This window comes from Daphnia pulicaria, chromosome 10, assembly GCF_021234035.1.
Source record: "Daphnia pulicaria isolate SC F1-1A chromosome 10, SC_F0-13Bv2, whole genome shotgun sequence".
In the NCBI taxonomy this organism is placed as follows: Eukaryota; Metazoa; Arthropoda; class Branchiopoda; order Diplostraca; family Daphniidae; genus Daphnia; species Daphnia pulicaria.
This window is the reverse complement of record NC_060922.1, coordinates 5,195,040-5,210,956: the sequence shown is the minus strand read 5'-3', so window position 1 is coordinate 5,210,956 and position 15,917 is coordinate 5,195,040. Positions and strand designations below refer to the sequence as shown.

The following is a 15,917-nucleotide window of genomic DNA, read 5'->3' as shown; positions in this document are numbered from 1 at the left end:
ATATAATACCTATTGTAGAATTTAATTATGAATTCAGTTGGGAGATTAAATTTCTGGATTTTATACACCACCCGAGGAAATTTTTTGGGAACTTTTCAATCAAGGAATAATATTCAATGCACTTTGTACGCGGGACCACGGACGTCGTCCATTAAAAATTCAAAAAGGCCATTTGTATTTCTTCCCCTCTCGAAAGAAAATAATAATAATAATAATAATACCTCCATGCGTGTAATAATAACGGTACAATTATTAAATCTAATAATAATGAGAAATTGCCAAAAAAAATAAAATAAAAATTATCCGCTGAAAAAAAATATTGATCGTTCTGACTATATACATATGACGTGTCCTTCTCTTATTTGGTTGTGTATAGCCAAGTCGGTTAAGAGTCCCGGCACAGCAGACACATCCACTTAAAGAAAAAGAGAGAAAAAAAAAGGGAACAAGACATGCCATCATGTCCTATATACTCTCCATACGTTGGATATGTTGCGCATGCAGTCTATAATATACAGAATGTAGAATAAAAAATATATCTCTCAAAAGACGTGGAATATCTAGAAATATAAGAAAGAAAAGAAGAAGAGGACTATAGATGTAACATGCTGATGGCCGGCATGCCATAAGTCAATCGAACGTGCAAGCCCGGTTTTCTTTTTTCAGACTCTCTTGTCCGTGACTCACGAACGAGCCAATAGCCTCGAGGGATAGATATTTCTTGGGTCGACCTTCTCTTGTATAACATTCGCCAACCATCACACACCGACTTTCCAGCCAGCCAGTCCATCCACATACAACCCTCCTATTTTTTTTTGGCGTGAATCACGTGCCAATAACTTTTGGCTGGCGACTTTGACTCATTTACGGTTTACTTGACTGCGTGGGTAGGTACATGCCCGTTTTATTTTTCCAGTAATTTTGTTTTGTTGTATTCGACTTTGTACCGAAATTGCAAATCGTCACGATATTATTTATTATTATACGTACAAACTCAAATTAGGGGCATATGCTGATATGTTTTTTGTCTGTAAAAACCCTCCATATTTGTTATTCATTCGTGTTTCTATTCAATTCTGGTGGTTATTATTTAGATTTTTTTTTTTTTATCGTGGCTCTCTTTTTATTGCTCTTGTTGTTGTCGTTCTCTCCGTCTGCTGTCGTCGTGAGACTGCTCAATGTAGCGTGAAAACGTTCCACTGTATATATTAAGTACTATACGCCGGTCCAACAACTTTTTTCTTTCGAGGTCTGCCTCTATTTGTTGTTACATTGGATGCAAACAAGGAAAAATAACCAAATTCTATATTTTATCGATTTCTTTCATTTTTTCCGGATTGTTGCGTCATTTGATGGGATTTTTATTATCATTTTTTTTTAAATCCTTGCAGTATTATATATGCGGAAATTGAATTGAATTATGACTTTATGATACACCAGTTTCTCTACTCACGTGTAACAGGGCGGCTATATAGATAGGCCCTCCTCCATTTGGGGTGGTGGTGGTGGAAATTTAAGGGCGGGGTCGTGATATATGTCTATATAGCTTCTTCTTTCTCGATCCCTTTTTGTATTTATAATATAGTGTACCATACACATTGACAGTGATTTATTCACAGTTATATAGAGCTAGAGGGGGGATCTATATATATATGTTTATATATTAGACATGTTCCATGTGCGTGTGAGCCTATACTACGTCTAAACAAGAAGGAAAAAGAGTTAAATGAGATCGTGTTTCAAATTTTTATTTATTATTTCAACCCGCTGTCGCTGTTGTGGGTGGATATATGTAGGCTATATAAGAGAAGAGAACAGGTCCTTTATACATTTTCCCCCTTTTTCTTTCAGCGCAGCACAGCAGTTGAGCGATAATGAGAAATATGTTTCTCATCTACTATATATCTGCGTACAGCAGCCCGCAGTATATAGAAAATAATATCACGACGTCCCAATTCTTTTTAGATTGTTGAACACATCACGGCTTCCTCATGCGAAAGAGTTTTTCCTTACCTTATATCGATTGAAGACTACTATACTACTATATACTTCTTTATTCTTCTTTTTTTGAAATATTATTATAATCAGGTTATATATAGCCTGATATTATATAGTAGATTTCTGCATTCCATTTCCACGAATTTTCGACATGATAAAAGATTGCGTAAAAACATATTATTATATGTAGAGAAAAAGCTATGAAATTCCAGGGGTTCATCACTTTCTGCAGGAGAGTCTCTCTCTGCAGCATCAGACTTGAATAGTTTGACAAAAGCTCGTCGGTTTTTTTTTCTTGCCTCAGATATTTGTCCTCTTATATCCGATATGCGACGAGGAAAGTCCATTTTCATCGCTTGTATAAATAGGAGAAATATTCCAAGAACTTGTATATACATATATAAGATGAGCCCCTATATAGATCGTGCTGGGCACAATGAGAAACTGGCCCATAGCTATAGCCCTTTTCTTCAGTTATATATGTAGTATAGACCGACAGCAGCAGTCATATAGAGCGACGGATAATAATCATCATCGTATATAATAGGCGATCCTTTCCCTTGCTCTTCATCTTTCATCAACAGCAGCCGAATATTATATCAATCATACATGACCGTGTATATATAGGATAGTACTTTATGTATATATTTAGCTATGGCAAAGCGAGCATTCCTCGCCTACAAAATGGCACCCATTTCTGATAGATATTTGTAAAGCCTACATATAATATGAATAAGACCCACGTCCGTCGTCTTATTAGTTATATAGATATAGGCCTATATAGTCGATAGGTACCTACTATATCGGCCCACCAATTTTGATTTTTTTATGCGCATAAAATAGAGGATTATGTGTCCCCCCCCCCCCTCCATCCAATTCGATCGAAAGGCCAACAGGAGAAAAGAATTCAATATTCTTTACTTATATATACGATATTATATAATATAGAGCAATGCAGCGTATAGTAATCTAATATACAAAATCAAGTCTCCATCAATCTTCCATGGCCTACAAGTGGGTTTATACCATAATGGAGACTGGAGCTGCTGGTGCATGGTCCAATATAAATGCTATTGGTTTGAATCTATAAAAGGGTGGACTTTGATTTCTATATTTTATTCCTGGTATTAAATATAGAGCGGTCCGGTTTTTCTTTCGATCGTCTAGATCAGATTATATCCTACCATTCACGTTCACACCTGTAAATTCGATTTGGAAATTCTTTGGGACCAAAACAAGATTTTCGGCCCACATTTGAATAATAATTTGATACAAAACTCTTATAAACATATTTCTGTCAAGAAAATCACTCCATTATGTAACAGTTATTTGACTCGACTATGCGCAAATTATTGATGACTGCTATAGGCGATGTAGACAAAAAGTTTTGGACAGCGATTTTTCATTTTTGTGTGATGTGTGTGTCGATATATTTTGTCGTGAGTGGCTGCGTGACGGCCGTGAGTCATACAACCGGCGGGACGGGTTTCGATAAAACAGGGCAGCCTAAATAAGAGACACATGCGCTTACGCAATCCATCTATTGACGTTCTATGAGTTTTATTCCAGACGGAATAACAGCACACATATACATATATACCTAATCTATAGGCCTACTGTATTACATCAGCAACTATGGCCAGCACAACTGCGTTTATTATATTTATATTCGGTCGTGCACAGACGAAATAGTCACGAGCTACGCCATCTCTCGGCGTCTATTCGCCGTGACGATGAAATAATAACATGATGTGTGTAAGAGAGAATTAAAATGATGATAGAATTCGTGTAAAGGCAACCAATAACAACGAAATAATAGACGTGGAGAATTGCAGATGATGGCTGATATAATTCCAGTCACGAGTTATACTTTTTGACCTCCTCGGCACATAATATAATAAATGTAAATGGATAATAACAATGGGGAAAATAACTGGCTGCCATGGTGATATGGCGTGCCGAAAATGAAAATGGCCTTCTATATCCTACGTGTACACATAATTTATCGCCAATTTTATATTATGCCAATCGATTTTTCTTGTTGTCGGGGGGCGATTGATCTCCAGTAGGAGGAGTTATGCAATACGACGGTGAGTACGTCTGTAATTAGAGGTCATGATTTGTATTTGGTTACATATCGATTTCCATCAGAAACAGAATAGTCGTCATCCCAATAGACTATATACAAAGATATATAACATTACAATTCCTCCATCTTCTTTAATATTACTACATTAAAATATTATCATGTGATGATTATATAAGTTTTCAATGACACGGATCTCCCAAACAAACTGGTTATTTAATATAAACATCACAGCAGGCAGATAATGCGCCAAAAGGACTTCCAAATAAAGTTATCCTATCTATACAAGTCCATATCAAGCTGAATCTATCTGATAAAAATTTGGGCAAAATGATGAAAGACGAATGTCTATACGCGTACTACCACACATAATACAGCAAGCCGTGAGGGCAACAAGTGATTGAATCTGTCACGAGTGATCGCGCCCAACCGCATCCATCTTCTCTCTCCCCACCAGACTTTTATATATGCAAATTATCTAAATACTTTCTATATAAATATATAACTTATAAATGATGCATCGCTTGATATTTATATTATATGTTTTTCTTTCTTTCTTACATACATGCTGCTGTTGAGTTTATTAGAATTTTACGTATACTATTTAGGCCCTACAGTTATTTAGAGAAATTACAATTCATCACTCTACTATAGGATATATACAGCCCCGCCCTATATGATATAAATCCAATTGACAGATTTATAAAACTATTACGTCATCATTTTGAACATTTCTCCATGTCCTTTTTTAGCCCGTCTGGATATACACCATCTCCTTTTCAAGCCCATGGCTTTCAGCTGATGTGGAATAATATCTCTCTAAAAAGAGTGGCGTTGGTATTCGCCCATCATCTCCAACAGCTCGTTGATGATGTTATATATATACGAACGCTGTTGGGTCGCGCTAAGAGAGGTGAATAATAATAATATAACAGAGCACACAAAAGACTATGGGCTTGAAATAAAAAAAAAGGACCAAAGTGGTCATATATAGCTATAGCTGGGCCGCCACAGTCAGCAGCACCCAAATTGAGGCGAACAAGTGGCCGCCCTCCCACATAGCAGCGCACTTTCTCTTTTCTCTCTCTTATTATATATATTCGGCGCACTTTATATTTGTTTATAAGAAGAGCCGGGGTCAGCCTTTATATAAGAGCAGCCCAGTCACCGGAAATTGTTATATATATATATATATATATGGGATTTGCGGCTGATGGGGTATAGAGCTGTGCTGTCTATACATGCTGGACTGCTTACACAATATAGCCTACGTCCACAGATGGATGTGTGTGTGTGTATAAAAAGGGTGGCGCTGTGCAACGATTTGGTGAAAGCCGACACGAAAGTCGCATTAGCGACACATCACATGTGATGACAATCATCAAATATATTACATTATATTATTTCAAGATTATCTATAATATTATGATTTAAGTTGTGCCGCTTTTTTAGTATGTGCGACGTCGGCCATGATGCCGCCGGACCACATCACCTTTTATATAAGTATTTAACATCAAGATATTATCTCCAATCACGATGAAAGCCTGTTGCTAATGTGGGCATCCATCATTCACTTCCTATAATCTATATGTATGCGTTCGTATCTTATATAGGGCTGAAAAGGTCCGCGCCAAGTTTTATTTCCTGTGCACAGCAGGGGTTGATTATGATGCGTAGTAGCCTAAACGCGAGAAGTGCTGATGATCAAAGGGGTTGGTGATGAATATACTGGGAAACGAGATATTCGATGACGCCATTTGAGTTTCTATCTGATGATATATAAGGATCGATCAATAATTTGATCTGTCTAATAGACTTCCACTCACCCTTTTTATATATTAGGCCTATGCTATTTATGAGTCAATTGATCGATCACAGGTAATAGGCAGGGAAATCAGGTAGGCCTAATACAGCAAAACCTTATATGTTTAATTTAAAAACTATATTAAATTACTTTTGATTTGTATATATAGCTATAGCTACAGACAATCACTTTTGATTAAACAACGTCCGGCTGATTGCAATTTGTCTTCTATACTTATTATGGCTGCACGAGCAGCATACATCACCGTGTAATTAGACTGTATAGATTCAAAATGTAATTCCAGCAACAGCATTTGGGGCTGGTCACACGTCGAAACGCCCAGCAGCAAATATTTATTTAATAGCCAGTGCCGCACACATTATAAGTATTAGAATACATAGGAGGACAGCAGGAGGGGGGGGGGACAAAGAACTGCCGCAGAGGGACGAATAAGAGCACGGCAGATGGCAAAGACATGTGTGCTGTGGAGGACCATATATACCGCGTTTTTCTTTTGTACGTTTATTCACCACCAACCAGCAGCACAGCATAGCAGCTTCTTTTCGAGCAGCACATCTTATTCCTTTTAACAACCTGCAGCCTATTATACTATCCGCGGGAAAAGACGCTCTCGGCGGGAGCGTTTAGACACTTTATACAGCATCATCAATCGATAGAGATGCTGTGGGATCTCTCTACTTATATAGTATATATATCTAATATAAAATCTTCCATTTCAATTATGCAAAAACCCAGCAGCTATAATAGCCTAGCAGCTATTGGCCAAAATATTTTATGGACATTTTATTTTTCCCCCCTTTTAAAAAGCCATCAAAAGTGTATTGGTGAGCCGAAAATATATGGCGAGCACTTTCAGTCGGTTCTACAATGGGTATATTCGCTTTAGATCTATTAAAAACTTTTTAAAAAATATTAGATATTATATTTATATAAAGATTTTAAAGCGTCTATATTGTGTATAGTATTTTGCGATAGTAGGCCTCTATATCTTTTCAAAGTTATTAAAATGTATAGATACATTTCAGTCTTATATCCTAGTGGCAAGTGGCTGCTGTGTGTATTATTAAAGGGCAGCAGCATCAGACGTAATAGCTTTTCACGTTCAACTTTGGCGCCGTTTAATGTCAAACGGCTGCCCTGTTGTTGCATTATATAGTCTACATATTCTATGCCATGGCTGCTAGCCTGCTAGCTGCTAGCTGCCGTATAGACGGCGCGCGGTAGTAGTTTTTGTTTTATGGATTTTCATTTCGCCGTCAACAAATTTACGACAATGGCCATGAAAATTTCACGACACGCCTCCTCTTATTTCGCCTCTATGCACTACGGGCTCTTGCCAAAAATTTAACATTTTTTCGTATATACGTATGTAGATGGCTTAGTATTATACGGGCTTGGTTGGTCTATAGCTTCTTCTTCTCCCAGCACTGTACAGTCTTATCATTTTCAATGTACAGAATATTGAAAGCCAAATCGTTATTACGCAATCAACTTATGCGTATATTTACATAACGTATGTTTGCATAATCCTACCAGGTAGAGAATATTAACAAAGCAGCTCCTGGAATTGTATAATATAAATACAATAATGAAACTGAACATATAACAAGGCTAGCGCAACACAGCACACATGCACAGCAGCCACATTGAATATATTGATCATATTTATCCACAGCCAAGAGCAATGACCCATAAAATCCATTTTTTTCTTGCCCTTTTTTCCGAGCTTTTTTCGGCATGGCGTTGTATATATCTCGGCTGCTGGGCTCCCAGTGCGACACATCGTATACACGGGTGTGATATAATACACAAAGGCTTTCTCTCTATATACTTGGCATATATAACTTGAAGTCTTTTAGTACATCAACACAGCACAGCAGAGAAATATAATATACAATAAACAGCAATCTTCTGATCGTATCAAATGTTTAGGCTCCCAGCACATTGGCGAGCGGTTGGTTGTTCCTGTGTATATCTTTATATATGGTAGTATATATATTCTCTATCTATCTATAATATATGATGTATGAGGGAATAGACAGCGAATGTAAGGCGCCCAGCAGCAGCAGCAGCACAGTGGCGTGTGTTTCGATTCGGTCCGGGAATTGCTCCTGCGGATATATATATTCGGGATATATAGAAAAGGAAGGGAAAAAGGAAGAGAGAGAGAGAGAGGGGGGGATGTTATTATATACGAGGGGGAGCTCCCCCTCTCATATCTAATAGAGCGCCTTGCCTTTTTATACTCGATAATAAACCGTATATATATATATGTATAAAGATATTCAGCCGAGATTGGCCGAGATTGGAAGGAGACTCAAGTATGTGTGTGTCTCGTGCCAGTATGTGTGCGCATTTTGAACGATATTTGATACGGCTAGACACCAATCAGGCAACCCCCCTTCCATCTATATAATAAAGTCTGAGAACGCCAACGACTTTGGCAACAGCCAAAATGTGTAAACTCGTCTGCTGCAGCAGCAGCACACAAAAACTATAGTATATAAAGTCAGACAGCGAGTTTGTATGTACTGTTACGTCATTTTGTCATGTCAGAAGACAATTCCGATACACAAAAGGGCGTGGCATATAGAGGAAAAGAAAGGAAATGGATGCTGCGGTATAATATTGAATGGGATAGGCCAGAAGCAGCGCCCAACATCACACAGCAGCATCCTCGCGATCGAAAGAGATGCGAGCTTATTGACCCTTTATAGATAGATATAGGGGCTGGACAGCCAGTATAATATACGCAGTGTGTGTCCTTATATATATATCTATATGGATTCGTCTTTCCTTTACTATTATGGCCGCGTGTGACACGTGGATCGATATAGGAAACATATAAGAATATATATTTTTATTTTAGACAGCACAGCAGCAGTGGAGGAGCTATATATATAACAGTGACGTCAAAACAAAGTTTCCTCGTCCCTGATGCTGTTTAGATTGAAATCTTGAACTTTGTATATTATATATATCCTTTCTGGTGTGACTAATATGGATGCGCCTATGTTTAGCCTACTTATCTGCGCTGTGTGCGATGCCTATATAAAATAGTTGAATTCACAAAGTTTAACCAGTCCCATTTCATCGTCATTTCTGTACATGTTTTATCTGTTTCTAATATGAGCTATAATTATCCATATTACTGACGTGTTTAATAATTAAAGATATCAAACACAGGATTTCATAATTATAGGCTTAATTAACCTATAGCAATGCAACGGTTGCTGGCCAACCGAAATATTATTATATATCAACTCTTGTTTATAGCCTATTATACAAATGAAAATTTTATTCTTTTGTCTTGTTGTAGATGTATAGGCCTATTTATAGAATGTATATACATTATAGCTGCTTGAGTCTTCAAATGTTATGTATAATAATATATTGATGCTGCCCTATAGGATTCAATGCCATCATGCAGATCTATACAGCCCATAAAGAAGAATACTCGGCTAGAGAGATCTTTTGGGGGGTTTTAAAGGAGTTACTAATGAGGTTGTCAGGCCGCAAGTCACGTTCATCATCATCATCATCATCACCGTATAGCTCTTCCTCTGCCCCGCTGCTGCTTAATACGCCGCCATCTTATTATGAGCATCACAAAACTATGATAGATGATGGTTTCTGTATATATAGCCTACTACTCTACTCTATACTGTATAATGCCATCATCATCAGCTATAAAGGAATACACAGCAGCAGCACCATCATATATAGAAGAATAAATGCTCTTTGCCTTTAAGCTGCTGAGTAATTTCTATATAGATGAATATAAGAGGCTGGAATATGTGCTGGCCTGGGGGGCGCTAGCTGTTGCTGCAATATACAGGCGCAATCAATGACCCGCAGGCAAAATAATAATAATATTCTCCTAGGCTCAAAATCTAATCATCGTAATGGAAATAAGAGATTTATAAATGCCATAAGCATTTTGTTATATACCTACTATTATGGCAGCAGCAGATTCGTTGGAAATAGAAGATAAAGTAATCAACTGGAAAACTTGCCAAACATTATAGCTAACACTACTATCATACAACCAAAAATAATAGTTATTGTTTTCTGTTTAATTTTTATCATTTATACTAGGAGTGTTGGGTATACACGATCGCACTTGATTGTATAGGCTGCATAGACTGGGTCTTATATATATAATTGGACCACCTACTACACCGATTGAATGGACGACGATCCTCAGGGGTTAATCGTACATATCCTTCCCACGCAACTTTGGAACGTGAGACTAACTGCCGAGCGAGTCAACGGGGTTCGCCAGGGTTTTATGATGATTTGCGACCTTTAGATATATTATTATAGACGTGTATTTTATAGTATACGCTGGCAAAAGAAGGCCTATTATAAAATCAGGAGGTGAGTTTTAAAGTGCGAGATTAGGCTATCAGCGGCAATTAAAAAAAGACGCATTGTTTTAATTCAATTTCAATGGAACACCAGCGGAACTGATGAATGTTTCATATAGGATTTTCTGAAAATAGTACGTAGAGCTTTTGCTTTATTACAGGCCTTCGCGCTGATGATGGCCTCCCTGATGTATATATGCATCAATTAAATTTTATGTGAGGATGGAAGACTTGATATAGGCCTACAGTAGTTCGTTTTTGTCCCAGCACTATAAGTAGTGTATATTACAGCACATGAACCCCCGCGAGTGCAAAGAACGAAGCGAGAAAATGGAAACGAGTAGTAGTATGCCGCACCCCGTTCTTACGTCTTATATTCTTAATGTGGGCTATAGCCAAAACAGCACGAAATTCTATATAGACACTGTTTTCTGCTGCTGCTGCTGCTGGTCTTTGCTAGGGTTGTTATTAGGCTATTACGGTTTTACTTGGCAGTTCCTTTGTTCCTCTGCTGTTAGGACACCAATGCATAAATCACCATTTTAAGGATGTAGACTCTATTATAGGCTATACATTAAGGAAACGCCGGAATAGAAATGATGATGAGAAAAATATAAGACATTTGCAAATAAACCAATTCAATACATCAGTCTTACAGCAGTCATTATAAATGTGGCTGGGAGCCGAGAAATATTAAGGACGTTGTTACATTGGCCATCGACGAGTGTCTATATATGAAAAGCACCGCAACAGCACAGCAGCCAGCTATAATATGTGCGGATTAATGGAGACCAGCGGCTGATGCGGTCTAAGAGCAGAATAAATCGCGCATTATTATTAGGCAATATCATGCCCACAGGCATAGAGTTTCTCCTCGTCTTTAACCCCAGCAGCACGCAACTTTTAATCAAGTCTTTCAGCCTAGCTAAAAGCAGCAGCACCGGCTGATGCTGCTGTGCTATGGCGGTTTGTTTTTCTTTTGTTGCTGGTGGTTATAAGACCCCGGCTCTATATGATGACATCAAATCCTTTTGCATCTAATCAAGACTCCCCCCTAATCTTTCTAAAATTTCCAAAATGTTTTTTTGGGGGTCTCTATATTAGATTTAGAGGACCCAGCAGCACACATATATGCATAAATAATATCTCTCTACCAGAGTCGAGACACATGACGTCAATTTCTTTTTGGGTGGTGGTGGGGGGGTTTTGGCCGCCGCATAGACAGCACAGTCTACATAGAGGATATATAGCGAAAGGTTAAACATCGCGTCTCGTTGATATAATATCTCATGCATATTTACTGGATGCTTTGGTTAAGTGCATCCCCTCCAGCCTGTATATATACATGGATATATATATACCCCAGCACTCTTTATAGTATAAGAGAGGACCCACAGCGCAGTACCCGCAAAAACCATTTCCCATCTATATACAATATACCAGCAGCTATAGCGGAGAAAGAGAGAGAGTCTTCTAATATATCTATATACCGGCGCTATACTATACTGCTGCTGCTGCTGTAATATCTAAAAGGAGACATCGCCCTGGCTGTGCACAGCAGCACAGGGATCAATAAAATGCCCCACAGCATGATGCAGCCGCTTGATTTCCTTTATTCTTTTTCTCCCCCCCCCCCCGACCCCTTGTACTGCTGTTCGATCCCATTGACGTTTGACACTTTTTGGTTTTGGGGTTTTTCTTATTTTCTTATCGAATTTGTGATGTCGTTTACATTTCTCGGCTCGTAAATGTTGCACAGAGGTGTTTTCGTATAGATGATGGGGGTTTCTTTCATCACAATATCTTTGTTGTTTGACTTGTTTTCTTTTTGTTTGTTATGTAGAGAAGCTGGAATACAATAAGGTTTTCCATATATCCGGATATGTTTATGTAAATATTCACATGTCATATGGACATGTTCACATAAATGTATAAAGAACATTTACAGTGCGCATGCAAAAAGAGCTGAATCAGCTCTACATTCAACCACGTTCACAGTAAATAAATGTTGAATATTTATGGTAAAGATCTAAGATGTGATTCAGACACAGGAAATATAGAAGCAAAGTATAGCCTACATCAATTTATTTTGCTATACTAAATAAAATTTTGTCAAATCATGCAAAAACAAATTTGAATCTAAAATAGAAAAATGTGCTGATTGATAAAGTTTCTATATCCAATTTCTTAAAAATATTATAATTCTGTGGTCGTATAATAAGATGAAACGTTACCATATATAGATCTAGGGTCAAACGTTATTATATATGATGGATTAGAAGGTCTTGTCTCCACGTCTGTTTGTTCTTCCAAGTCAGGTTTGTTATTTGTTATTTTTCTTTATATATTATATAGGCTATAGGCTATTTTCGTTTCTCGCGAGTGCTGATGGCGATATATGTTGACGACAGAAGCAGAAGGCGATGGTATAGCTATATATATACAAGTCGATGGGCCTTTTTTCTTCCTTTTATAGTGACACATCACACACATTTATTTGGGACATGGCAGTGCTATTATACAGCACGCATGTCGGGGAAATATATATATAGAAAAAACATTTTAGGTATTCCAACTGGGTGGTATAATGCCATTTAGTTGGGCACCGCCAGCACCGCGTGGTGGACACAATATCTATCCATATATAAGAAATGCTCAGCTTACATTTCCTTGAAAAAATAGAAGAAGAAGATATATAAATGATGGGACAATCTGGTGCCGATGTATAGACCGAAATAGGAATATAGAAATGTGTAGGCCTATACATATCTCTAACAGAGCAATAGCTATATTATGCCTATTCAGATCTTTTATATAGGGCTATAGGCTATCAAGGAAAGGACGATAGGAGAATAGCAATGAAGCAATAAAAACGGTTTTTTTATTTCAATTGTAGAAAAGATGTATAAGCCCCACAAAATTGACAATATTGAACAATTTGAATACATCAGCCAATATACGTACCCATTTGGCACTTTAAAATGGGTATACTTTTATGCGCATATTTTAAAAGTTATTGCAAAACATTTCTGATAAAACAGACAGAAATAAATAGATGGAAATGAATTACCCCCAATTCGTTTCCTTATGCCTAAATCAATTTAAAGCAGCTCTCTCTGCAGCAGCTGCTCCAACTCCTCCTAACAGCAGCAGCAGCGCTGGAATAATATAAAGTTCTACATATACGTACAATCTACCTAAATAAGCTATTAATATGTAGGATACGGACGCGGTGGCTGCGCGTTTCGTCCGTAATATGCAAATCAGGGGTGCGTGATTTAGCCCCACTTGACATGCTGTTGCTGCCGCCGTGCCCATCCGAATAAGAAACAAGTCTACACAGACAAGGAGAGCCAGCAGACGAGAAAAGTATAGTATAAAACTTTGCTCATTCAAAGTTTCGTTCTAGCTGCTGCTGCTGCTGCTGTGTTAGTAGCCTCTACCCTATAAACTATAGACGCAGCCCGGCGTGAGAGAGCTGATTTGCTGCTGCTGGGTGTATCGGGAATGGATGTATAGTAAGAGAGAGTTGTATATTTGCCCAGCACATCACAGCAGTATAGATATTTAGTGGAGCCGCGTGTAGTATAGGGGCGTGTGTGTTCAGTATACATAAAGTCAAAGTTTGGACCAAGCAAAGATGTCTCAACTTTTGGGCTGTTTGATGAGATCTTATTTTCTCTCCTGCGTGTATAGCTGCTGCTGGGGTTTTTCCACGTATTAGATATCGGCGAATAGAATATTTATCTAGGAATAAAATTACCATACATTATGCACGAGACATCATCAAGAGGTTACTTGTCTTTTGGACTATATAATCCAACAGTTGTATAACTCGAATGTGTGATGTGCGTCTATTTAGTTCTGTGATTGCTCGCGGACTTTACATGTTAAACGTCCTCCGGACTTTGTTTGTATTAAATATTCTAAATAGATAATATCAAATGATTCTATACATCTATATTCTATACAAGAGCAACATTTACAACAGGTTCTTTTATTTCATTTCTTATAGATAAATTGGCCTGGCGTAGTATAGACACACCCACACATATAATATAAGGTTTATGGGGGAAGAGGCCCTGGAGCGATTCCCTGCAGGGCCAGCGTGTCCAGCAGCAGCTCATCAACAAGTTATTGGTTGGACGTGCTGCTGAAGCTCTAGCTTTTATTTATATTCTTCTCTCGGTGTGCTGCTGCTGGGCCGTTGTGTTGTTATTGCATCAAGCCAGATGAGAGAGGAATGTCGGAAATTCGTCAGCTGAGACGTAAAAGAAGAAAATAACAAAAAGACGGACAGCTGTTGATTGACTTTGTATGTGTAGGCCTACAGTAGTCATCATCGTGTAACTCGATTTCTTTGGCTGCATTTATTTTTAGAAAGAAATTGAGAGAATGAATCAACTAGTGTTGCAATCAACTGATGTTATGTAATCATCACACATCGGCCTCTTCTAATTAATTAGACACATTAATACGGCCCCGCCCACATTTGTACAAGAAGTCCACTGCACCCAATGAACTCCCGCACTATATGAAATCTCGATTCATTTCTAAATGAAGTTAAATAATGTATTAGTTTTGCTGTTGGCTGGGGTTGAGCATATTACAAGCAGCTCAATTGTTAGACATCTACAAATGGTGTATACACTCCCAATATACGAGTGGTGAAAATGGTGGAATTATACCGCATATGCGCATTTGGCTGTGCACATGTTTTAAAAAAGAAAAACACTACATATAGACTTATTGTGCATAGAACAGCATTTCCTCGAAAGAGGTTTAATATAAAAGAAAGGTCCCTTTTGTACATGTGTATAAAGATAGATATGTGCTGCTGTACAGCACAGAAGAGTGGAGATGATATCGCATTGCTGTGCGAGAGAGAGAGTCGTCCCCAAAGATATCTAGCTGCTCTTTCTCCCAGAACAGCCCAGCAGCAGCAGCCAGTCTCACTCGATTGTATTAATAATACGGGATTATATATCAGTCACGCTGTGAAGGATATGCTGCTGCTGCTGCTGCTGTGTACTGTGTATATATGTTGAGAATTAGACGTGATGTTTTGGTGCAGTGCATATATTTAAGTCTTGATATGATTAGACTTGATGTATTTATTTGTCTAACTTTTTTATCTGTTTCGAAATATCATTTTGTCTGTGTTGTTGTTTTGGGAAGGGGGTAGAACGCCCTTTTTTCTTTTATGTAATACACGCCCTTTTATTTTGTTTCAGATACCTAACGCCCATTCTCTTTCCATTTGTTCGGTTCGAATTAAGAAGAAAACCAGTTTTTCTTTATTTGGTCGGTTACAGCATTTGTGATGGCGTAATTGGACTTGCGACCTTCTTCGACGTGAACAATATGAGTCATACCAATTCAGCATCATATTTAAAGAAATCCATTTTTGGAATTGGGAATTATTATATGCAGACAAATTGAATGAATGGCAACTTTCTATTTCATTTCTATCGATATCTTAGAGCTAATTAGAATATTAGTGTCGTCTGCTTCAAGTTTCGAAATAAAATCACAAAAATGTGGTCGTCGTCGCGTGGCACCTCTCGTTGCCTATCGCTTGATACACACTCCATGCTATTTAAGCAGGTAAATAAAACCAAGAATATCAATAGAATAA

At 37.9% G+C, this 15,917-nt stretch overlaps 1 protein-coding gene across 1 annotated transcript in view; it reads left to right on the top strand.

Moving 5' to 3' along the window:
* Positions 1-15,917, top strand: part of LOC124314826 (LIM domain only protein 3-like) — a 347,499-nt gene that overhangs the window by 276,955 nt on the left and 54,627 nt on the right. The gene's annotated exons all lie outside the window — the stretch shown is intronic.